Raw genomic sequence first — 21,737 nt, forward strand, 5'->3', positions numbered from 1 at the left:
AACAACCACACAGAATGTCTCTCTGAGCAGCCCCACGAACATGAAAGGGATGAGCCAAGACTCTCTTCTCCACCCGGCTGGCTGTGTCCCTGCATTGCTGCCCTCTTCTCCCACGGTGGCCAAGCAAACGACTTGGTCCAGGGAGCCAGCAAAGCAGCCCAAAGATGACAGCTCCCCTCCTTCTTCAGCCCAGCAGCTGGCCCCCAGCAGCACTAGGTCCCACTTCGCACTGGGGGTAGCACTGGGGACACCCCCAGACTTCTGCAGATTCCTCCTCTCGTGGTCAGCTCAGGCCACTGCTCCCCAGCTGCATGCAGGAAGGAGGACTCCCTCCTGCTCCAGTCCTGATCAGTGATGGGGGAGGGAGAGGAGCTCCCTAAAAGCCCCTACTAGGCATGCCTTGAGATGTCTTTTTTTGTTGTTGTTGTTAAAAGTCCCCCCCCCTCACGTTGGCGAGACCCTGGGCCAACCAACAATGCATGGAGGCAGACAGCTGCCAGCAGAGCCAGATCAAGACCTTCACTTCAAGGACACCTTTGGATGTACCTCTCTCCTTTCACATCAAGTCCAAGAAAAGTGATCTGGGCTCAACCACAAGAGGCAGGGAATAGTCCCTGCAGCTATTCTTTGAGGAAAAACATGCTTCATCCTAGAACATTCCCCTTCTTCGGTACCCTTTTCTTGCTCCCAAGCTCCTCCAGTCTGGAGACCAGACCCACAGGGCCGCCCTCCCCCCAAGAGGGAGAACAGAGCTGGCACTGTTCAACCAGACTTTACAATTACTGCTGGGAAGTCGACCCCCCACTCCTGTGGGCAGTGGCCTCTGAAACTCTTTGCCCCCAAGCAGGAACACCTGGGCAGCCATTGCTTCAGCCCCTCCTAGCAAACTACAGCCTGCCAAGTAGCATCCACAAGATGACAGCCTCAGGATTTCTGGGGAGGAGCTGGATATGAACACTGGGAGGCAGGACCTCAAAGTCCCATTCTTAAATGGGGAGGGGGGCGGGGACCGGCCAAGGAACACTTGCTGTCTTCTGGCATAGGAACGTAAGAACAGCCTCACTGGATCAAGCCATAGGCCCATCTAGTCCAGCTTCCTGTATCTCACAGCGGCCCACCAAATGCCCCAGGGAGACACAAGACAGCAAGAGACCTGTATCCTGGTGCCCTCCCTGCATCTGACATAGCCCATTTCTAAAATCAGGAGGTTACACATACACATCATGGCTTGTAACCTGTGAGATTTTTCTTCCAGAAATTTGTCCAATCCCCTTTTAAAGGCATCTAGGCCAGATTCCATCACCACATCCTGTGGCAAGGAGTTCCACAGACCAACTACATGCTGAGTAAATAAATATTTTCTTTTGTCTGTCCTCTCTCTCTCAACACTCAATTTTAGTAAGCATAAAGGCAGCCTGCATGTAGGCATTTAGGCAGCCTGCATAAAATGAGTGGCTAGAGCACAGGGTCTCCAGGAGAGTAGAGGCACGCAATAGGAACTCATTTCCAAAAGCTGTTCATGCTGAGAGCCCCAACCACCTAGCAGTAAAAGCCTCAGACCAAAGACACTACTCCAAACAACTGCTTTGTGGGGACAAGTCGCAGGTGTCCAGCTGTGGGAAGACACTCAGCACATGTTCAGCCGTGCTCTCTTTCGCTGTCCCTCCGCATGTGCTGGCTCATTTTAGGTCCTAACTTTGAGAGCAAAGATAATAAGAAGTGCAACAGAACCTGCAGGTAGGTTTCTTAAAGACTGAGAGTACAGGCCTATCAACAGCCATTCAGCATGAGAGTTGAACAGAACCTCCATGCCCAGAGGCAGGATATCTCTGAGTTCTAGGGGCCAAGAGCAGAGAAGGGTTGTTGCCCTCCTGCACTGCTTGGAACTTTCCAAAGACACTGGCTGGCCAGTGCTGGGCAAGGCTTGACCAAACCTGGATTTAACTCCACAAGCCAACACATACATTGTCAAGAAAATGTGGCAGTTCCCCTTTAAGAGAGGGGAAATATGAGGTGAAAAGCAAGCCCTATAAAATGGACAGCCTCAGCTGCTTTTGCACTGTGTGTTACCTTGCAGTTCTCTTCCTCCTGGGCTCCTGGGACAGACACTTGACTGGCAGCCAACACAGATCCAGCACTCTTTAATTTGAGCCATTTTACAAGCTGCGAGGAGTGAGATTGTTGCCTTGGGGGAGGGGAGGGGAGGAACTGCACCAACATCTGCAGAGTGAGCCTGCTCCTTGGCCAGGACTTGGGTGCAACTGAAGGCTCAGGGCCGTTTTCTGGATCAGCAGGAGCAAACTGGCCCTCAAGGGGTTGAGACACTGTCTGCCCCACCATAGCTGAATACCTGCACCACTACACTTGCACTGATCTGATCATTTCCTGCTTACTGACAACTAGGAGGAGGTGCCAACAGGCATCTCTTTCCCAGTTCCACCAGGAGAAGCTCCCAGGGATGAGCCTGCTAGAGTCCTTCTGCATGCAAAGCAGGAACTGCAATTTCATCCCTACTGAGAAGAAAAGTTCTGCAGGACCTGGAGATGAATCTCTTATCAGGAACACTCTCTTGCAGTGCTGCCTGGCCTGGCTTCTCTGTGCAGGAAGCACTGATTGCCACCACCACTTCAGCCACGAGAGTGTCCAGGCCGTCGTATCCCATGTGCTTCAGCCACTGGGAGGCACTCACAGGTACTCACCATCACACAGAGGGCTCAGCTTTTGCCCATGGCCGTGGAGTGAGATCTGCAGTAGTGGGAATGCACACACTTGCTTGGAGACCAGAACAGACACAGCTTTTGCAGAGAGCGAGGAGGGGGTTCTTTGACCAGGCTGGGGAGTCTGCCAGAGGAAGACTGGCCAGATGAGGAGCAGGACATGTGACAAATGCATCACTGAAGCTGTGCGGAGGGGTGGGGGCCACTGGTTTTGAAGGAGGTGGTTGTTCACTACCCCCCTTTTAAAACTCTTGCTCTTGGAAGTTTGTCTGATGGTGTCAGGATCATGCCTATCTTGAATCACAATCAGCCAGTCTCCCACTTGCCATTCATGGGCACAGGGCTTGAGCAGACAACCAGCACTCCAACTCCAGCCTTTCTCAGGTGGAATTCTGATTCCATTTCAAACCAGTCGGCAGCCTGGTTTGGGAACCGAGAGCTGCCTTGGTCATTTTCGTGGACGATCTGCACCAGAAATGAGGCATCCCTGTGGCTCTGCTATGCTGTGCAGCAGCTTTCCATACCACCTTTTGACTCCCTTGACAGGATGTGGGGAAGCCAACCTGCTAACATCCACATGAAACCACTAGGGGAGGTTGTCCAAAGGTTGAGGCTGCAGCACCACCAACAGATGAACAATACCAGCTTTCTCTCTTTCCCATCCAGTTCCAAGGAGGCTATGAAGGTCCTGGACTGGTTTCTGTACGCAGTGACTGGATGTGAGCTAACAAATAGTGACTTGCCTTAATCCAGCATGACAGAAGTGTTGCTGGTAAGTAGAATTGCTGATCTAGGAGAGAATGAAAAGAGCTGCATGTCTCTTGCGGGATCAGGTTCAGTCTGAGCAGTTCTCAGATCCAGTTTTGTTCTTTTATTGTCAGGCAGCAGCTGTGACCAGGAGTGTGTTCGCACCAGCTGCACCCCTGGCTGCAGAAAGCAGATGTGACCAGTGTTGCAGATGCCCGAGTCACATTTTGACTGGACTGCTTCAACATGCTCTATGTGGAGCAGTCCTTGATGAATGTGCAGAAGCTTCACCTGGTACAAAGTGCATCTGTTGGGGACTAAGGAGCATACAATGCCATCTGCTTCCAGGCACAATTCAGGGTGTGGTTCTTAGACGAAAGAACCACCTGCAATGGTTTGGAACCCAGCTATCTGAAGGACCACTCCTCCCAACATGAAGTGCCTGCCTCCAGTGTGCAACACCTGAGGCCCATTTCCGTGCTTACTCACCCTCGAAGTGCAACTGAGCACATACACATGATGGGGCTGTTTTGGTCATGGCGTCCTGCCTCTGGGAATTCCTGCCCCCCTCCCACAACTTTGGTGGTATTTTGTCACTTGACAAACACTTTTTTTTTGTTCTGTTGGGCATTAAATCTGATCTGATTGCTCTAACCCCTGCTCCTGCTTATATCTGTGGTTTGCTGTCCAGCAGTTGTGATGCGATATTAGTTTTAATTGCATTTTTAACTGATTGTGGGTTTTTCTCTCAGAATTATTTTCCACTCTCTGCTGTAGGCCAAGGTGGGGACCCCTTTTGGGGCTTAAAGAATGCATATAAATTGCTGAATGGATAAAAAATAAAATCCAAGGACAATGCCTCTCATGGAAATAAAAGAGCCAATTATTCCATAAAATCATTTCATTTTTAAAAAAACCAAATTAAGTCTGGTTGTCAGAGATCAATTTTTCTTAATTTGTAAAGAACATAAACATCACTCAAACCCACTTCATGAGTACAGAAACAGCTGAAGGTCACCAGTTCGAGGCCACCGGCACCGTGAACGGCGAGACCTTGAAGCAGCTGACAAGCCCAGCCGAGTTTTTCCATCTGCTCTTTGGCCGCCCTTCAAGTGAGATATGAAGGATTGTCAGCTTGCGTGGGAGGAAACTGGAGGCCAGAATGCGATACCAGATCATAAAAGGATCTATCTGAAATGTTGTAGTTCTTGAAAGACAGAACCTCTGTCAATTGTAAAAATCCCTATAGGGATTTAGTATAGCCTGCCTGTGTAAACCACCTTGAAATAAAGTCTGAGGAGAAATCTGAAGACCATGAAAGGCGGTATATAAATACCTGTATTATTATTATTATCTCCCATTCCTGGATCTTCCCCTGCTTGGCCCCACACTGCAGGCGCACAGTTATCTCTGCTGCACATTTCCTCCCTGGAGAACACAGTATCAGAACCAGCCTGGAGCTGCCGTCTCACAAGGAGGGCCCCTCCAGGCTCCCAGTGCCAAACAGCACAGGGTCTGCTGCATGCATGCACAAGAGGCACATGCCCCCTACGGGACAGCACCAGGCAAGGCCAAGGAGTCATCTCTCAGTCCAGTGTCCACCTGTGGGCCAGTCAGGTGTGCTCTACTCGACAGCAAGTCTCCAGGGCCCTCCTTCCGGAGATGCTGCTGGTGAACGAACCTGGGCCCTTCCGCATGCAAAGCCAGGCTCCACCAGCAAGCTGCAGCTCTTCCCAAAATGCATGGCCACCAACTGGAGTTCAGCATCCCCCCCCCACCATAGCACTTCCATGCGAGCAGACAGACACATGCTTACTCAGGAAGACACCGCAGACTCCTGTCATGACCCAAGCACCTTGCCACCAAAGAATGTCACTCCACTGCACGATCCCCTGCTGTCAAAGCCTCCCAACAGCCAACTTAAAGCAAGCAAGCACTCATTCAAGCTTTCAAGGACCAGCTTTCAAGGACCGTTTGCAGGCTTCAACTTCTAAAATGCGTATTTGCTCCCGTCAGGGGCTGAGAGTTGGTCCCAGAGCAAGGCCTAAAGGAAGCAGGGAGAGCCTGGCAGAGCGGGGGAGGGGGGTTTGCTGGGTTTTCTAGATCATGAAACCAGCTACTATTTTTCTTGATTGGCCTTCCTGGTTAGGAGGCTTTGCCCAAAACGTCCCACTTCCGAGACAGCCCCAGGCACTGACCAGTTTCTTACACTGCAAGCATCTGCAACACAGGGCAAGCAGCTCGCTGGGTTGAGATCAGGTTCAAGGACGGATAAGGAGCTGAGGTGCTCACAAAGCTCCCAGAGGGGCCAGCAATGAGCTCTGGCTGCCCCCTCCCTCGCCTTCAGTGGGGCCAGAGCATACGAGGCACATATGTTTCAGCTCCACCACGTCCAGCCTGCTGCCCAACAGGCCACCAGGAAAACTCTGGGCTTCCAGGAGAGGAGAGGCAATTGGCGCTTCCAGCCAAGGCTGGAAGCCAGAAGTCCTGGAGTCTGTTTCACTAACCCTCTTCACAATCCCGTTGGCAGGTCACGGCCCCGTTACGTGCCGTGTTCAAGCCTGCTGAAAATGCATATAAAACCCCTCACACCCTTGTAAAGCTCAGGGAAATGGCAGTTTTATGGCCACTGCTGGAAAGGAAGCTGCCCCCTCTGCATGACCTCCCCCCCTCCCCCGCACAACCATCCCAAATGAGGCATGGCGACGAAGATGTGAGAAAGACGCTTGGAGCAGGCGGGAACTTCCAGTGTGACTTGTCACAACCAGGAGCCAATATCCAGGCAGGTGACAAGGGACCTGCTGCCTGGGAATGGCTGATCCTGACATGCAGCAAGCACTTCTATCCACAACACTGGTTGGTTGGCAACCTTCAGTCTTGAAAGACTATGGTATAAGCCAGGGGTCGGCAACCTTAAACATTCAAAGAGCCGTTTGGACCCGTTTTCCGGAGAAAAGAAAACCTCGGGAGCCACAAAACCCTTTTGACATCTAAAATGAAGATAACACTGCATATATAGTGTTTTTTACCTTATGATCTGCTGCAAGCTCCCCTTCCTGTGCTAACCAGACAATATACTTATTGTCAAGATAGATAAATCTTGACTGAGGGCCCAATCCTATCTAACTTTCCAGCACTGATGCAGCCCAGACGTAAGGAAACAAATGTTCCCATACCTTGAGGAGGCCTCTGTGACTGACTCCCCACTACAAGATGCAGTGCATGCCCCATTAGAATGGCTGCACCGACACTGGAAAACAGGATAGGATTGGGCCCTGAGACGGCACTCTGAGGCACACACAGGGTGACCAGATGTCATAACAATAAAAGAGGACAAGTCACCCCAAAATGTAGGATATTGAAGAAAAATGTAGGACCACAAAATAAAAGCTAAAAACTCTCATCTATATTGATTATATGTTGCATCAATATATAGATTATATATTTATTATATATTGTATTATTGATCTCATGTGCCTAATTTAAAATTACTTATTATTGAATTTAAAACTGTATTACATATAATTTATTAATTACAAGAGGGGATGTGTTGCCTGCTCACAGGGAAAAGCAGGACATTTAAGTTCTTTTCCAGGACATTGGGCTAAAAATAGGACATGTCCTGGAAAAAGAGGACCTCTGGTCACCCTGGGCACACACTGGGACAGTGCATGCTAAGACAGCACCCTTGAATTTAGCACTCTTCGTTTTCCCCAGGTCAACCCCCATCTTTCTTGCTCCTGAAAGAGCACCCCTTTCTAAGGCTCCCACAGCCCCATCTCTGCCCTCCTGCTCCCCATGGCACCCCAGAAAAGCAAGGTGAAGATGGAGTTACACAGGCAGCCCTTCCACAGCCTCCCTCTTCCCCACCCACCCACCGTTGCAAAGTCAACACTCCCCCCCTCTCCCACTGCTCTGCCTCACCTATTGCCCTACAAGACAAAAGTGAGGTCATCCCCTTTAACTCACTGTGCCAAGCCCCACCCCACAGCTATGTGCACAGGAGATGCCCACAAGGGGACTGCAGGCACCTTCTGCCCTCTCCTGGGAGCTGCCCCACCTCCCCCCACCCAGGCAGCCCTGCCTGGGCTCCCCCTCCTGCCTCTGCACCCCCCACGAAGCCAGGAGGGGAACCTGGCTGCTGTCAGCCACACTCACCATATACATGACGTAGAGGGCGCACAGCGCATTACGGGAGCAGGCGAAGCCCCAGCACACCATCTTCCCAGGCAGGAGTGGCCAAGCCCCCCTTTCCCTCCCCCGCAGCACAAAACAATCTCCTGCTCCCCCCAAGGGGAAAGCAGCAGCAGCCCGTCCTGCACAAAATCTCCCCCTCCGCCCAAGGGGAAAGCAGCAGCCGCCCGTCCTGCCCCTTTAAATCCCAGCCTGCAGGAGCCAGAGCAGATGGCTGAAAGAGCCGCATGCGGCTCTAAAAACACAGGTTGCCGATCCCAGGTATAAGCCTACAGCACCCAGTATTCCCAAGCGGTCTCCCATCTACTAACCAGGCCTGGAAGTTGTTCAATTCATGCACCTACCAAAGAAGGGTGGAAGAGCTCACGGGAGGAGCAGGTCTGCTGCCTGCAAGCCCCCAAAATGTAGAGCCAACAATCCCATTGCCGCAGCAGAATCACACATGTCCTGTCTACTGTCAGTGTGTGAGCGTCCATGGAGGCACCTGTGCCACATCAGGCAGGTCCATCAAGCCAGAGCCCTGCTCCCCACACTGGTCAGGCTGGTGGCCTGGGGGGCTCACAAATGGAACTGGAAGCCAGCAGGCCTCCTCACTGTTCCTCCCCAGCAATGGGCATCCAGAGGCAGGCAGTCTCTGAGGAAGGGACCCATAGCGCCACCTTGGACAGCAGCCAGTGGCAGGCCAGGGCTCCTCTCCTCCATCAACTGGTCTAACCCCTTTGCATGTGTTCCCTTGAGGGAATCCTGAAGACAACGCAAGGGTTATTGTCCCCATTTTGTAGATGGGGAAGACTGAGGCTGAGAGGGAGTGGCCTGTCCAAGACCACCTTGTAAGAGTTCATTGCAGAGGAGGGATTCAAGCTGCCAAAGCTCCATTTTGTGCCATCTCTTAGCCTCTATGCTAAAACTATTGCTGAGCAATACTTTGTGGCAGCCAATTCCACAAATTAATTCCGTATCATATGAAGAGGGACTCTTAGTGATCTGTCCAGAATCTCTGGCCAAGCACACTTACTGGACAGCCCAAAGATCCAGAATGATGAGAGGAAGAAACTCTCTCTCTCTATGTTCCCAAAAGTATGCATAATTTTATCCAAGTCTACCATGTCGTCACCTCCCCACAAGTCAGCCTGGTCCAAGCCCCCAGGTTGCCTGAGGTAGAGGGGGGACAGAAATAAGGAAGTGGGGAGGACCAGCCACACCTTGCTCCTCCCCACTTCCTTTTCCTACTCCCTCTTCCCTCACTCTCCCTTCCCAAAAGGCAGAGCAGTGACAGCAGGGCATCAGGGAAGAGAAACAAGAGGAGAGAAGTGGGGGGGGCGATGTGGGGGTAGTGACTAGACCCAGAGCTGCCTCAGCACACCTCCCTGGAGAACTGGTCCAGCCCTAGGAGGATTTTTCTAGACTTAAATGCCCTGAAGCCTTAGCCTCTCCTTGTGGGGAAGGAGCTCAAGCCCCCCCCCCGATCATTTCTGTTGCCCTCTTCTGTATCCTTTCCAGCTCTTCAAATAAAGGCATGCAGAGATTAAAAGAAGTCAAGGAGTGGGGTGGGAGGTGCAGATATACTGGCAAATTTTATTTCACTTGCACCTGAGCCTCATGAAGCAAGTGGCGCTCAGCGTGAAATAACATGACCAATAATATAGTCTTTGTTGGCTGCTTTTGAGGAGAATTGTGTCCTTTAAAAAGCTGAGCACAGACACAAGCTGCTTCCCTGCATGACACAACCCCAAGCCGTACATTGTGGCTTGAGCACAGCAAACAAGGGGGCAGGTTGGGTTTGTGGTCCTCTCTCTTGCCACAAGCAGGGAAAGAGACTGGCCAGCCACAAGCTTGTGGCTGGTGAACTGGGTCTTCTGCCTTAGCCTGTGGTATTGTTTCCCTGGTCAGTCCTAACAGCAGCGGTTCCAAGCATCTCACCCAGTAACAAGCCCTTCCAGGAAACCCCTTCCACACTGACTCATCTGCCAGGGAGTAATTGTGCAGTGCTCAGAGTGGTGGACGAGGAGCAGAGGGATCCCAGCTCAAATCCCCATGCGGCTGAGGGCCAACGACAGGCTCACGGCACAAAGGGGATGGGGAGAAGCAGCTTCATAGCACACCCTGAGCTTCTCTGAAGAAGGGTGCGGTAGAACTGCTATACGTAAATACTCATTCTGAGTGGAACCACAAGTCCAGCTTGCCTAAGCACCCTGTTCCTGAGAGCAGCTTGCTTCCTGGTCCTAAAAGCTCACATTGAAGGGCCGAGCGTAGCCAATGCCACCTGCCGAATCCCCACCAGCTCTGAGCCTTCTGCCTGCCTGCTTCTCTCTCCTGGGAAGAGTCCACCCAGGACATCAGGCTGCACCCCCTCTTCCCCCCTCCCGTCCCTTCTCTTCCCGTCCCTCAGCAAAGATGTACTGAACCCTGCTCCATGCTTCCCCATCACCAGCTGACCACCCCCTTCCCCATCTCCCCTGCTTCTTGCTTGCTCTTTACCCTCTGACACGTCTCACTCTTTCAGGACACATGAAAAGCCTCTGGCCATGGAATATGTAAAATCAGCACTCACTACAGTGTCTCTTGTTGCCAAGTTGCTGTAAAAGAGAAGTCACTGCTGTTCCACAGAGCCTGAAAACCATGTGTGAACAAGAAACCAAATCCTCCTACTCCAGAGCAGCCCCATCGCCTTCAACAGGACTCCAGGAGAATAAATTACTGTGTATCACAGCCAACAATGACTCACTCCCATGCCTCCTGTACTCCTGTGGTCAGGGCTGTGTGGATTTCTACACTGAAGCCCACCAAATTCTGCAATCAGAATAAGTTAGGAAAAATACTTAATTTTCCCCCCAAATTATTTCCAGATGCAACATCTGGGTTTCTGCAAAATTTGAAATTTTTGTTGGCTGGAGTTATAGAGTGGGAAGAGTCACATGAAACAAACATTTGGGGGGCAGCGGGGGGGGGGGGGGAAGAAGGCCAAGATGCAGGGAAGAGAGGGGCACAGCCCAGGGTCACCTCAAGGCCACAGGCTCCAAGAGCAGCCATATCACAGCCAGGGAGAGACTGCCAACCAATCAGGAAGACCCAGTTCAAGGATTGCTTCTGCCACCATCAATTCCAGCAGGCAGCATAAGGAGATAGATAACCTAAGCCCCCCCACCCACTGTGAGGGCAATAGTCCCGACTTTCCTTCCATGGTTGCTGCAAGGACTGCAGTGTGAAACCTCTCAAATAAGGGAACATGTTTCACACTCTGATAATAGGCCTGCTTCCCATTTATAGGCCCCAAGAAGATGCAGGCATTTTTCAAGCTTGTGCAATGACAAGGGCCGGAAACAAGAACAGCTCCCGCAAAGCCGCATTCAAAGGGGTGGCACAGCAAAAACATTGGACTGCGTTCCTCCCTGCCCTTTCTCTTGCATCAACGAAAGCTAAGATGCGGGAGATATTTTTCCTCTATCAACCTTGATTTATTTAAAACATTTCTGTCCTGGCTTTTCTCCTGTAATTGGGATGCCCCAAGTGGCTCATAAGAAATATAGATACCCACACTAAAAAATAACAAAACCAATAAAAGCAGAAAAATAGCAAATAAACACAGCAGCACTCCAAGTAATCAAACTCTTAAGAGAAGCCAACAGTGGAAAAGAAAGAAAAGGCAGGCAGGAACCGAAGCCATAAGAAACCTTCAGATGAGAAAGCTCAACAAAAAAGAAAAGTCAAGCCCCACAGAAGCCCCACAAGGTGGGCACAGATCTTAACTCAGGTGGGGAGGAGTTCCAAAGTTGTGGCACCACCACAGGGAAGGCCCTACCCTTGTGCCATCCAACCTCACCTCAGTCAGGTACGGCACATGCAGATGGGCCCACTCTGATTACCTTAGGACAAGCCAGCTAAGATTCTACACTGCATGGATAAAACACACAGAATGCCCCCCACCCACGACACATGGCGACACTCAACACATTCTCTGTAGGCCTCAATTGCCAACGAGGGCACAGGGTGGGCAAGGCCACTGAGGAGGGGTCGGGTGATCCAATTTTAGATAGTGAGCCCTTTTGGGACAGGAAGCCATTTAGTTATTTGATTTTTTTCTGTAAACCGCTTTGTGGACTTTTAGTTGAAAAGCGGTATATAAATACTGTTAATAATAATAATAATAACTCGTAGGCCTCAATTGCCATGGTGTGATAGATGTGCATGAGCCATGCAGAGAAAATGGACAGAGGTGAGTTTAGCCCCTCCCGAAAGATCAGGTCCTAGGACCACCCATGGAAAAAGAACAGCAGCCACTTCAGGAGAGACACAAACAAGTTCTTCTGAATGCAGCACTTACAGACTTTCTTGCTGAGAGAGGCTGTTTTCCTCATTGCCCAATGAAACAAAGCTGAGGTCCATGATGGAACTCACAGAGTTCCCCATCTCCGCACATCCCCATCTCCTTCCTCCGCCTCAGGTTCAATTTTTTTCCACTGTCGCATTTTAGATTGTAAGCACCTCAGGGCAGGGGACTGCACATTTGTAATCATTCCCTAAAGTGCTATACATGCTGAGGATGCTACGTAAATACATCACTGCTGCTAAGAGAGATGGTTGCTGCCAGATGCAACCCCTCCCCCCGGACGAACGCACAGGGTGAAACATCTGTCAGTAGGATGCTTATTAAACATGGCAGCTAAGGACAGAACTTCGATGACCAGAGTTATGGTGATTTGATGACCAGATCGAAGAGGCTAAGGTGGAAGGGGTCTGATCCAGCAGGACAGAGACAGGCAGCCTCACGGGACGGCCTCAGTGATCAGCTCCTGACCCTGTGAATGAGGCTGTTGAGAGAGTCATGTTCTGTGAACTGGGCTTTGCAAACTGTTTCAGCGACATCGGCTCCAAGTTCTGGGACAGGACAGGGCACAGCACCGTTCCCCCTGCCTACCTCTTGTCTCTCTCCCTCCCCCACATGCAATACAGGGTCATATCGAATGCCTCTGCAAGGCCAATGGAGAAAAAAAGGGCTCTGCATTTTGATCATCCTCACGGGAGCCAGCACCTAAAGACTGGATGAACCCTTGCAGTGTCAACCCACCGGTAGCCAAACCTCTGGCATTCCCTGGAATCAGACTCCCTCTAATGTCAGTACTGCAAGATGAACCACAGTTGCCTGTAGGGGAAGGGAAGGAACAGCCCTGCCCTCTTGCAGGCAGGAGAGGCCAGAAGGACCTCAGGGCTGACAGTTCTATGGCGTGTGCTAGCGGCAGAGCAGGTGCCCCTGCTGCCCCAGCTACGCAGAGACGCTGAGAAGCCCTGCAGAGCTCAGAGGGTGCCTGAGCAAGGAAGCAAGGACTTCAAATGTCTGTTTGTGGGGGTGGAGATGTCTGCAGTCACTCACACACACAGAGCCACTCGCTCTCCCTGAACAATGTCCCCACTGAGAAGGCCAGGTGGTTTCCCCCCATTGCACTACTAAGCATGAGCAGAAACGCTCACTGCTGAATTCAGAATATTTGGAATCCTGCAAATACGCCGGCAACCTGTGAAGAATGATTTGGCCCAAGCAAACTCCAAGAATCCCACTTCTTTTAAAACATCCTGTTCCCCATCACAGCTGAAGCAAGAGCCAAAGCACCAACCTGGAGTCAGATTCCACCCAGGAGAGCTCCAAAAGTCCCGACTCAGCAGCAGGTTCAGAGCCTTTGGGTACCGCCTCCGTTTAGTGGAAGTTTCTTCACAATGGGCATGGACAAGTTTAAACGTTCAGAAAGCAGAAATAGCACCGGCAAAGGGAGCCAAAAGAGCTACGGACAACAGGTTCCCTTCTCCCGATGTTGCTGGACACAAAGCAGATCTCTGAGCCAGTCAGATGAATGTGATGTGCCTGCAAGAACAGAGCACACCATAAGCCAGCTGTCAGCCATCCCTGGCTTGGCTGAGCAGAACCATGCCCTCTGCTCCAGCCGCACACTCCATTATCTGGAGAGGACACGGTCCTTGGGGAAGGACGAAGGGAGGCCAGTAATTAAGTTCTTGCTGGCACCATAAACCAGCATGACAGGCAGCAAGGACAGCAGGTGGAACAGCAGCCAAGAATGGAGGGCAGAGAGCCAGGCAGGTGCTGCATCTCAGAGCTGCAGCAGCCACAGAAAGCGCCACTCTGGATAGGAAGCTCTCCAGAGTTCCAGTCCAAGGTCTCTCCTGCTCTTCTGTGTGCACGTATCCCAGTAGCACTTGCCGGCTGAAAGGGGTGAGGGCTTCCCAGAGGGTTTGCCCTTTTGATGGCAGGAAATGTCCTGCTCTGCCCATGATGGTAGGATTCATGTGTTGCTTATTATGTGCTTACTTCAACAGGATTGTGTCAGAAAGCCCCCTTCCCTAACTATGGAGAGAAAAAATGACATGCCTCTCTCTTGCTCTGTAAATTGCATTTTCATACACAATTCACAAAGGGGACAATGCAAGCCCTGTGGCCAGAATGGAGGGGAAGAGGAGACCACTCAGCAGGGAAGAGGAACCACTCAGGAATTCAGACCAATCTGCCTGTTAAGTCCGAGCGCACAAGCCGGGCTGCTGGCTTGGGGTGGGGGGATTCCTTCTGCATGGGTATTCCTGTCAACAAAATGGAGCAAGGTTTTTCCCTTTTCCAATTAAACAACAGGGAGGAAGTGAACATAAGAACAGCCCTGCTGGATCAGGCCACAGGCCTATCTAGTCCAGCTTCCTGTATGTCACAGCGGCCCACCAAATGCCCCAGGGAGCACACAAGACAGCAAGAGACCTGTATCCTGGTGCCCTCCCTCACATCTGGCATTCTGACATAGCCCATTTCTAAAATCATTTCTAAAAATCTAAAATCATTTTAGTTGCTCTCTTCTGTACCTTTTCCATTTCCACTATGTCCTTTTAGAGATGTGGCGACCAGAACTGGATGCAGTACTCCAGGTGTGGCCTTAGCATCGATTGGTACAATGGCATTATAATATTAGCTGTCTTATTCTCAATACCTTTTCTAATGATCCCAAGCATGGAATTAGCCCTCTTCACTGCCACTGCACATTGGGTCAATACTTTCACTGAATTGTCCACAAGCACCCCAAGATTTATCTCCTGATCTGTCTCAGACAGCTCAGAACCCATTATCCTATATGTAAAGTTTTGATTCTTTGCCCCAATGTGCATGACTTTACACTTACTTACATTGAAACGCATCTGCCATTTTGCTGCCCATTTTCCCAGTTTGGAGAGATCCTTCTGCAACTCCAGTCCCAGGACCAGTCCCAGGACAGATCCTTGGGGCACACCGCTTTTCACCTCACTCCGTTGTGAAAATTGTCCATTGACACCCACTCTCTGTTTCCTGGTCTTCAACCAGTTCTCAGTCCATGAGAGGACCTGCCCTCTAATTCCCTGACTGTGGAGTTTTCTCAGTAGCCTTTGGTGGGGGACTGTGTCAGATAAACCCAGAGGGATTTTTCTGTGCCACTCAACCCTGGGGGTTTCCTGCTGGCAACTCTGGTTCTCCACCCTCCTGCAGCACTCTGGCAGGGCAGCCCAAAGCCTTTCTCCAGGTGAACCCAGCAGGAGACAGCTTTCATCAAAACTGGAGTTCCTTTACCGAGGCCTCTTTCCACTGGGAAACGGTCATTCAAGCATTCCCTCCTCCCAGTCTAAGCCGGCAGGCAGGCGATCTCTCTTGCTCAAAGCACCACACTGAGGACCTGCAAAAGCAGGCAGCTGTCTCCCTCCGACTGCAGAGCAGTCCCTGCTGAAGCACAAACCAGAGATTTATCCCTTCTTCTGCCTAGGCAGTGCCAGCGACTTCAGCTGCAGCTAGCAAATGAGAAATATGGGAGGGAACTCAGCACACAGGCTCCAATCCTACTCCCGGGAGTAAGCCCCATAAACACAATGGGACTGACACAACGAATACACAAACAGAGGACTGCACTGCAAATCCTGCTCACAGCAGCCCTGGAGTTGCTTCGCTCAGATGCAAGTTTATACTGGCATAAGAGAGGAGGAGGAGGAGGATTTCATCTGAGCCATTCCCCTCTGAACTTTCTGTTTAAATGTTTTCAGAGTTAGGTCAGCATTACTAAGGAACTTTCCAAGGCAACCAAGAAGCATGCCACAAGCCAAAGTGCACAGAGGCGGCAATCCTTGCAGCAGTCTGGAGCTACGAAGGCTGAACAGGGTGGGAGGCGGTGAGGGAAAGTGACTCCTCAAGGGGTGAATTGCATCTGCTCTTGTGGGTCACACTTTCACCAACCTGGGCCAACAGCTAAGCAGGTGCAGAATCTCTGGGGGCAGGACGGCCCTGGAGAGGCCAGGATGAGGAGGTTCTTCCCTACCTGCCAAGCCCAACATCCTCAGCTGCTGCTGCCGCCTTGTAGTGGAGACCAAAGGGCACAGACAAAAGTTGCCACCGGCCAGTTATCCTTCTGGCGTCCAGGGAGCTTCTGATCCCTCCTTCCCTCTCTGCAAGAACTGACCGGCATCAATATTGTCACAAATTCAACCACCATTTTTAAAAACAAACCAACAAAAACATGCTTCTGCTGCTTATTTTTTAAAGCTTTACCAGAGAAAGGAACCTGCCCTCAGTTCTCATGCTGTTGTTTTCTAAACTGCGGCTTCACACCAGGTGATTTTCCAGTGGAGGAGGCTTTGCAAATGTGCCTGGGTCTGGAGCCAGCTGTGGTCAGGCTTCTACTTAGCTGAGAGCCTTGGACCCAGCGCTTGTGGCCACCCAAACATACGGCGATGTCTCGTAGGATACAACCAGCTCTCAACTGCCTCTTCCTGCCCAAGCAGGTCCCATTAACTTCCTCTCAAAATTAATACTCAAAAATCTTAAAATTCTTCAGGATTTAGCACCATCGACCACAATGCAAATTACAATTTATGACTCTGCTAAGTGCAGAGACGATGGCCGTTCACTTCCACAGGGGTGAAGGCCTGCACTTTCAGAGCAGTTTTCATGATCTAAGGGTGCAAGCATCTTTTTCTCACTGGGTGCACCACAACCCCTGAAGGTGCACTGCGCATGAAATCCAGGTGCACGATCTTCCATTCATGCCATTCTATTTTCTATCAGTTTTGCCCCAAAATGTGTTTTCTGTGAGATGCTGTCCTAAAGCACTCTGGTCCCTCAGGGACATATGAAACACTGAGTCCGACCATTGGTTCACCTAGCCCAGCACTGACTGTTCTGCCAGACCACAGTGGTTCTGTGGGGTTTAAGACAGAGGCTCTCCCCCTCCCTGTTACAGAGATCCTTTTAAACTGCAGATAATAAACTGGCCACTGCACTGGGAATTCACTGCCACAGGCAACACACACTCAAAGAGAGAGAGACTCAACAATCTTTTGATCCCAAACGGAGCTCAGGGTGGACGCAAAGCTCTTCTTCAAAACCCTCCAGAGGGATTCTTGTCTTCGCTCCATAGCAACACTGCTTGGGCGACAGCTTCCCAGCCACTTCCGCATCGTAAGTGCTTCACAGACATTACTTTGGTTTCCCAGTGATGACTCTGTGAGGAAGACCAGTATTGCTACCCCCAAATAGCAGATGCTGCCACAAATACATAAGCAGCGTGTCCCTGTTCAAAGCTCATGCTCTTGGCCACATCAGCTGCCACATCAGCTCTCTGCAGGCTGCAAACCTTGAGGGCTGTTGGAAGGGGTAGCAACCACAGAGGGCGGAGGGAAGGACAGCTGCCCCTTTCCCCCTCAATCCTTCTGCCACTTGGAATTTTGGGCAGGCAGAGAGAGCAGCTGGGGCTGAGAGTGGAGAAGGCACCCCCCCCCCCAGTTGTGGCCCTTGGCAGCCATTTCCAGGGGACAGACGGTCACACTGGCCACCTCCAACTGGAAGCTCATCATTTTGGGGGCAGAGAGGGGAAACAGCAGGAATTTGCTTGAGCCCCCCCCCCCCGTCCAGTTATGCCGGATCCCAATCCCCGTCCCTGGGGAGAACGGAGCGGCTTCAGGTCGCTCTGCTCTCCTTGGATTTGCGCCACCTCCAGAGAAGACCCATTGGGGCAAGCAGCCCTTACCCATGGGTAATGGGAAGAGCTTCCCCTTGCCTCTGGCTGAGCCGCTACAGCCAATGAACCTTCTGGCTTGCCTGCTCCAGCACAGGTTTGGATTGTGCCCTTAGTTGCATGTGGTAACCGTTTAGGTTGACGCCAAATCCACCCTCCCCAATGTTGCCAGCCCAGTTACAGCAGGCGAACAGGGACTAACCAGTTGCGCTTGGGTACTCCTCAGGGTAGTGATCACCTGAGGGCTGCCATGTTTTCCTGGAAGGATGCTACTGGATGGCTCAACATTGTTCCAAGGGCGTTTCTGGGAGGAAGGTGGCCCCCAGTGACGGAGAAGAGCACCACCAACTGCTCCACAGAGCAGGCAGCAGTCCCTGCCCCACCGCGCAAAACACCATTTGAGCACAGTGCTGGCAAGAGGGACTTGGGCTGGAAGGCAGAGAATGGTTTTTGGTAGTGAGCCCCAATAGGCGCTCCCTGCCCGCCCGCCCACCTCTGGGGCTGCCCACCGCCTGCCCTCCCCCCGCCCAGGAACACCTCCCTCACGCTTCCTCCCCGCCCCCTCCCTGCCTACCTCAGAGCCTTGTGTCGGCTCAGCCAGGCCGACGCAAGCCTTGGTGCCTCCATCAGCATGGAGGCTTGTTCCAAGGGACTTGCACCGGCCCGAGTCAAGGGCTGGATTGCGCCCTACGACACCAAAAAGAGGAAGGATTGTCCCACTCGGAGCGCCTCTCACACATCACCACCCGTGATGTTAGTGGCAGAGGACGGGGCCTGCACCTGTCTACCCCCTGTGAGCCCCTTCAAGATTGCAACAACCCAGTGGGGCAGGGGATGCCCAGGAAGCCTGTGGAGTCCTCATTCCTCCTGCCCAGCTCCATCAGGCTGTTGTGGAGGAGATGAAAGTGAAAAGCCACCAGGCAGAGCCATCAGAGAAACTGCTCTGGCCAGGCCGGAATCTTTGCATTTGGCACAGGAACCGTCTGGTTTGTATCAGGAAGGCTGAAACCTAAACACTCCGAGTGGAACAACATGGCAATGAAGCCTTTCAAGCCACAGCCAGAGGCGTTTTACGGCAAACAAAATCGTGGGGGGAGGAGACGGGGGCACCTTTTTCTCTTAGCTCTGCTTCCATATCTGCACAGTCCACACACACATGCTCCATTTCTCCTCCCAGTAAAGGTTTTATGACAAACTTGGATGCATTAAGGAGGAAGAATGAAAGGGAAGAGCAGACCCCCAATTCCGGTCTCCTTCCTTCCCCTTTGTTTCTTTCCCCCTGGCTTTTCTCTGCCTCCACTTTCAAAGGAAGCAACGCAACACACATCTCTTGCTTCCCTCCAGCGCAAGAATCAGAGGAGGAAGGAGAACAGAGGAGCTGTACTATGGCTGCTTTCTGCCCACTGCCCTGGTCCCCGCTGAACCCTGGCAGCCCCTCCCTCACAGTGGACAAACCTTTTAGAATTCTTTAAAAAGGTCAACAGGCATGTGGATGTGGGAGAACCTGTGGACATTATATATATGAACTTTCAGAAGGCGTTCAACACAATCCCTCACCAAAGGCTACTGAGAAAGCTCCACAGTCAGGGAATTAGAGGACAGGTCCTCTCATGGACTGAGAACTGGTTGAAGACCAGGAAACAGAGAGTGGGTGTCAATGGGCAATTTTCACAGTGGAGAGAAGTGAAAAGCGGTGTGCCTCAAGGATCTGTCCTGGGACCGGTGCTCTTCAACCTCTTCATAAATGACCTGGAGACAGGGGTGAGCAGTGAGGTGGCTAAGTTTGCAGACGACGCCAGAGTTTTCCGAGTGGTGAAGACCAGAAGTGATTGTGAGGAGCTCCAGAAGGATCTCTCCAAACTGGCAGAATAGGCAGCAAAATGGCAGATGCGCTTCAATGTCAGTAAGTGTAAAGTCATGCACATTGGGGCAAAGAAGGCTAATGCGTTCTGAGCTGTCTGTGACAGGAGAGAGATTTTGGGGTGGTGGTGGACAGGTCGATGAAAGAGTCGACCCAATGTGTGGTGGCAGTAAAGAAGGCCAATTCTATGCTTGGGATCATTAGGAAGGGTATTGAGAACAAAACGGCTAGTATTATAATGCCATTGTACAAATCTATGGTAAGGCCACACCTGGAGTATTGTGTCCAGTTCTGGTCGCCACATCTCAAAAAAGACACAGTGAAAATGGAAAAGGTGCAAAAGAGAGCGACTAAGATGATTACTGGGCTGGGGCACCTTCCTTACGAGGAAAGGCTACGGCGTTTGGGCCTCTTCAGCCTAGAAAAGAGACGCCTGAGGGGGGACATGATCGAGACATACAAAATCATGCAGGGGATGGACAGAGTGGATAGATAGATGCTCTTTTCCCTCTCAAAAAACACCAGAACCAGGGGACATACACTAAAATTGAGCGTTGGAAGAATTAGGACAGACAAATAAAAATATTTCTTTACTCAGTGCGTGGTTGGTCTGTGGCACTCCTTGCCGCAGGATGTGATGATGGCATCTGGCCTGGATGCCTTTAAAAAGGCATGATGTGTATGTGCAAACTCCTGATTTTAGAAATGGGCTATGTCAGAATGTCAGATGCAAGGGAGGGCACCAGGATGCAGGTCTCTTGTTATCTGGTGTGCTCCCTGGGGCATTTGGTGGGCCGCTGTGAGATGCAGGAAGCTGGACTAGATGGGCCTTTGGCCTGATCCAGTGGGGCTGTTCTTATGTTCTTAACTACAATTCCCAGGAAGCCTTGCAGGTCTCTTGTTATCTGGTGTGCTCCCTGGGGCATTTGGTGGGCCGCTGTGAGATACAGGAAGCTGGACTAGATGGGCCCATGGCCTGTTCCAGTGGGGCTGTTCTTATGTTCTTAACTACAATTCCCAGGAAGCCTTGCAGGTCTCTTGTTATCTGGTGTGCTCCCTGGGGCATTTGTGGGCCTTGTGAGATACAGGAAGCTGCACTAGATGGGCCTATGGCCTGATCCAGTGGGGCTGTTCTTATGTTCTTATGTTCTCCAGGGGGGCTAAACTGTGGCTCGGAAGCCACACTCAGCGGCTCTCTGGCAGTCAGCACTTTATGATTCCCTGAGATGCCAACAGGCTGCCCTCTGCAGCCACCGAGGGCAGAGAGGAAGCAGCTGCCACACAGAGGAAGGAGCCACTGCTGAAGAGGAAGGAGAAGGGAAGTGCTGGAAAAACACGGATAAAGAGGAGACACGGCAGAGCAGGAAAGGATTTTGCACTTCCAGTACCCCAGGAGACAGCCTCTGTGCCTCAGCTGTCACGCAGCGCTTGTTCACTGCAAAGCAAATAACCTGAAACGCTGCTGTGAAGCAAATCACAAAAATCTTCCCACGCCTTTCTGGATGAAAATTAAGGAGAACCAAACAAACCACATTAAAATCAAAGTAGTCAAAACACAAACTATTTTCAGAGAAGCCAACACAACAACCGACACGAGTCTTGCTCCGGAAGGGACTGCTGCTCTTGCAGATCAGCCCTGCCAGAGGATATCGTAGGAGTCCAGGCACTGACAAACAGAGAAAAGCCTCGCAGTGATTAGCTGCAATACAGACATGCAATTTTAATATTAATGTATTAATACAGAAGGAACACTTTTAATGAGAATGTGTGTGTCATGGCTCTTGAACTCTCAGGCTCTTCAGGACCTGAAACTCTGGCCATCCCCTAACAAGTCAGTTGATTCCACATTCGACTGGGACAGGCAGCTCACAGCTTAGTCCAGCATTTATACTGCAATTAACACTTCCAACAGCTCTTTGACGTCTGCAAAGTGCTTTGCCATTCCAGGACTAACACTGCCCTGGCAAGATGGGTTCGGCCAAGACAGGAAACCTCGTCCAGACCACTGACTGAGCTGGGATGTGATCCTCTCCCTGCCACCAGGCTCAAGTCCCTCCATCCAGTCATCGTCTCTCTCCTCCTGGAGGACCCAGAGCAGTGGCAGTTGCAAAGGAAGAGAATGAGTTTATGAAAGTAAGTGGGAAGATGGGAGGAATCGGCCAGGGGGAAAAACAGGAAAGAACTAACTAAGGGGGACTG

General features: G+C 51.4%; 1 protein-coding gene across 4 annotated transcripts in view; it reads right to left on the reverse strand.

Moving 5' to 3' along the window:
• The window catches only part of IL11RA (interleukin 11 receptor subunit alpha), a 97,150-nt gene that overhangs the window by 56,570 nt on the left and 18,843 nt on the right, over window positions 1-21,737 (reverse strand). For 2 of the 4 annotated variants that reach the window (XM_066616127.1, XM_066616122.1), the window contains exons 1-2: window positions 15,983-16,105; window positions 13,268-13,512 (exon numbers count right to left, since the gene is read on the reverse strand). The exons of 1 other annotated variant lie outside the window; for it this stretch is intronic. The gene's annotated coding sequence lies outside the window, so the exon portion shown is untranslated. Of the gene's footprint in view, window positions 1-13,267; window positions 13,513-15,982; window positions 16,106-21,737 lie in introns of those variants that run through there. One more of the 4 variants, XM_066616125.1, reaches the window with a different exon arrangement.

Source organism: Tiliqua scincoides, chromosome 2 (genome assembly GCF_035046505.1).
Source record: "Tiliqua scincoides isolate rTilSci1 chromosome 2, rTilSci1.hap2, whole genome shotgun sequence".
Taxonomy (NCBI): Eukaryota; Metazoa; Chordata; class Lepidosauria; order Squamata; family Scincidae; genus Tiliqua; species Tiliqua scincoides.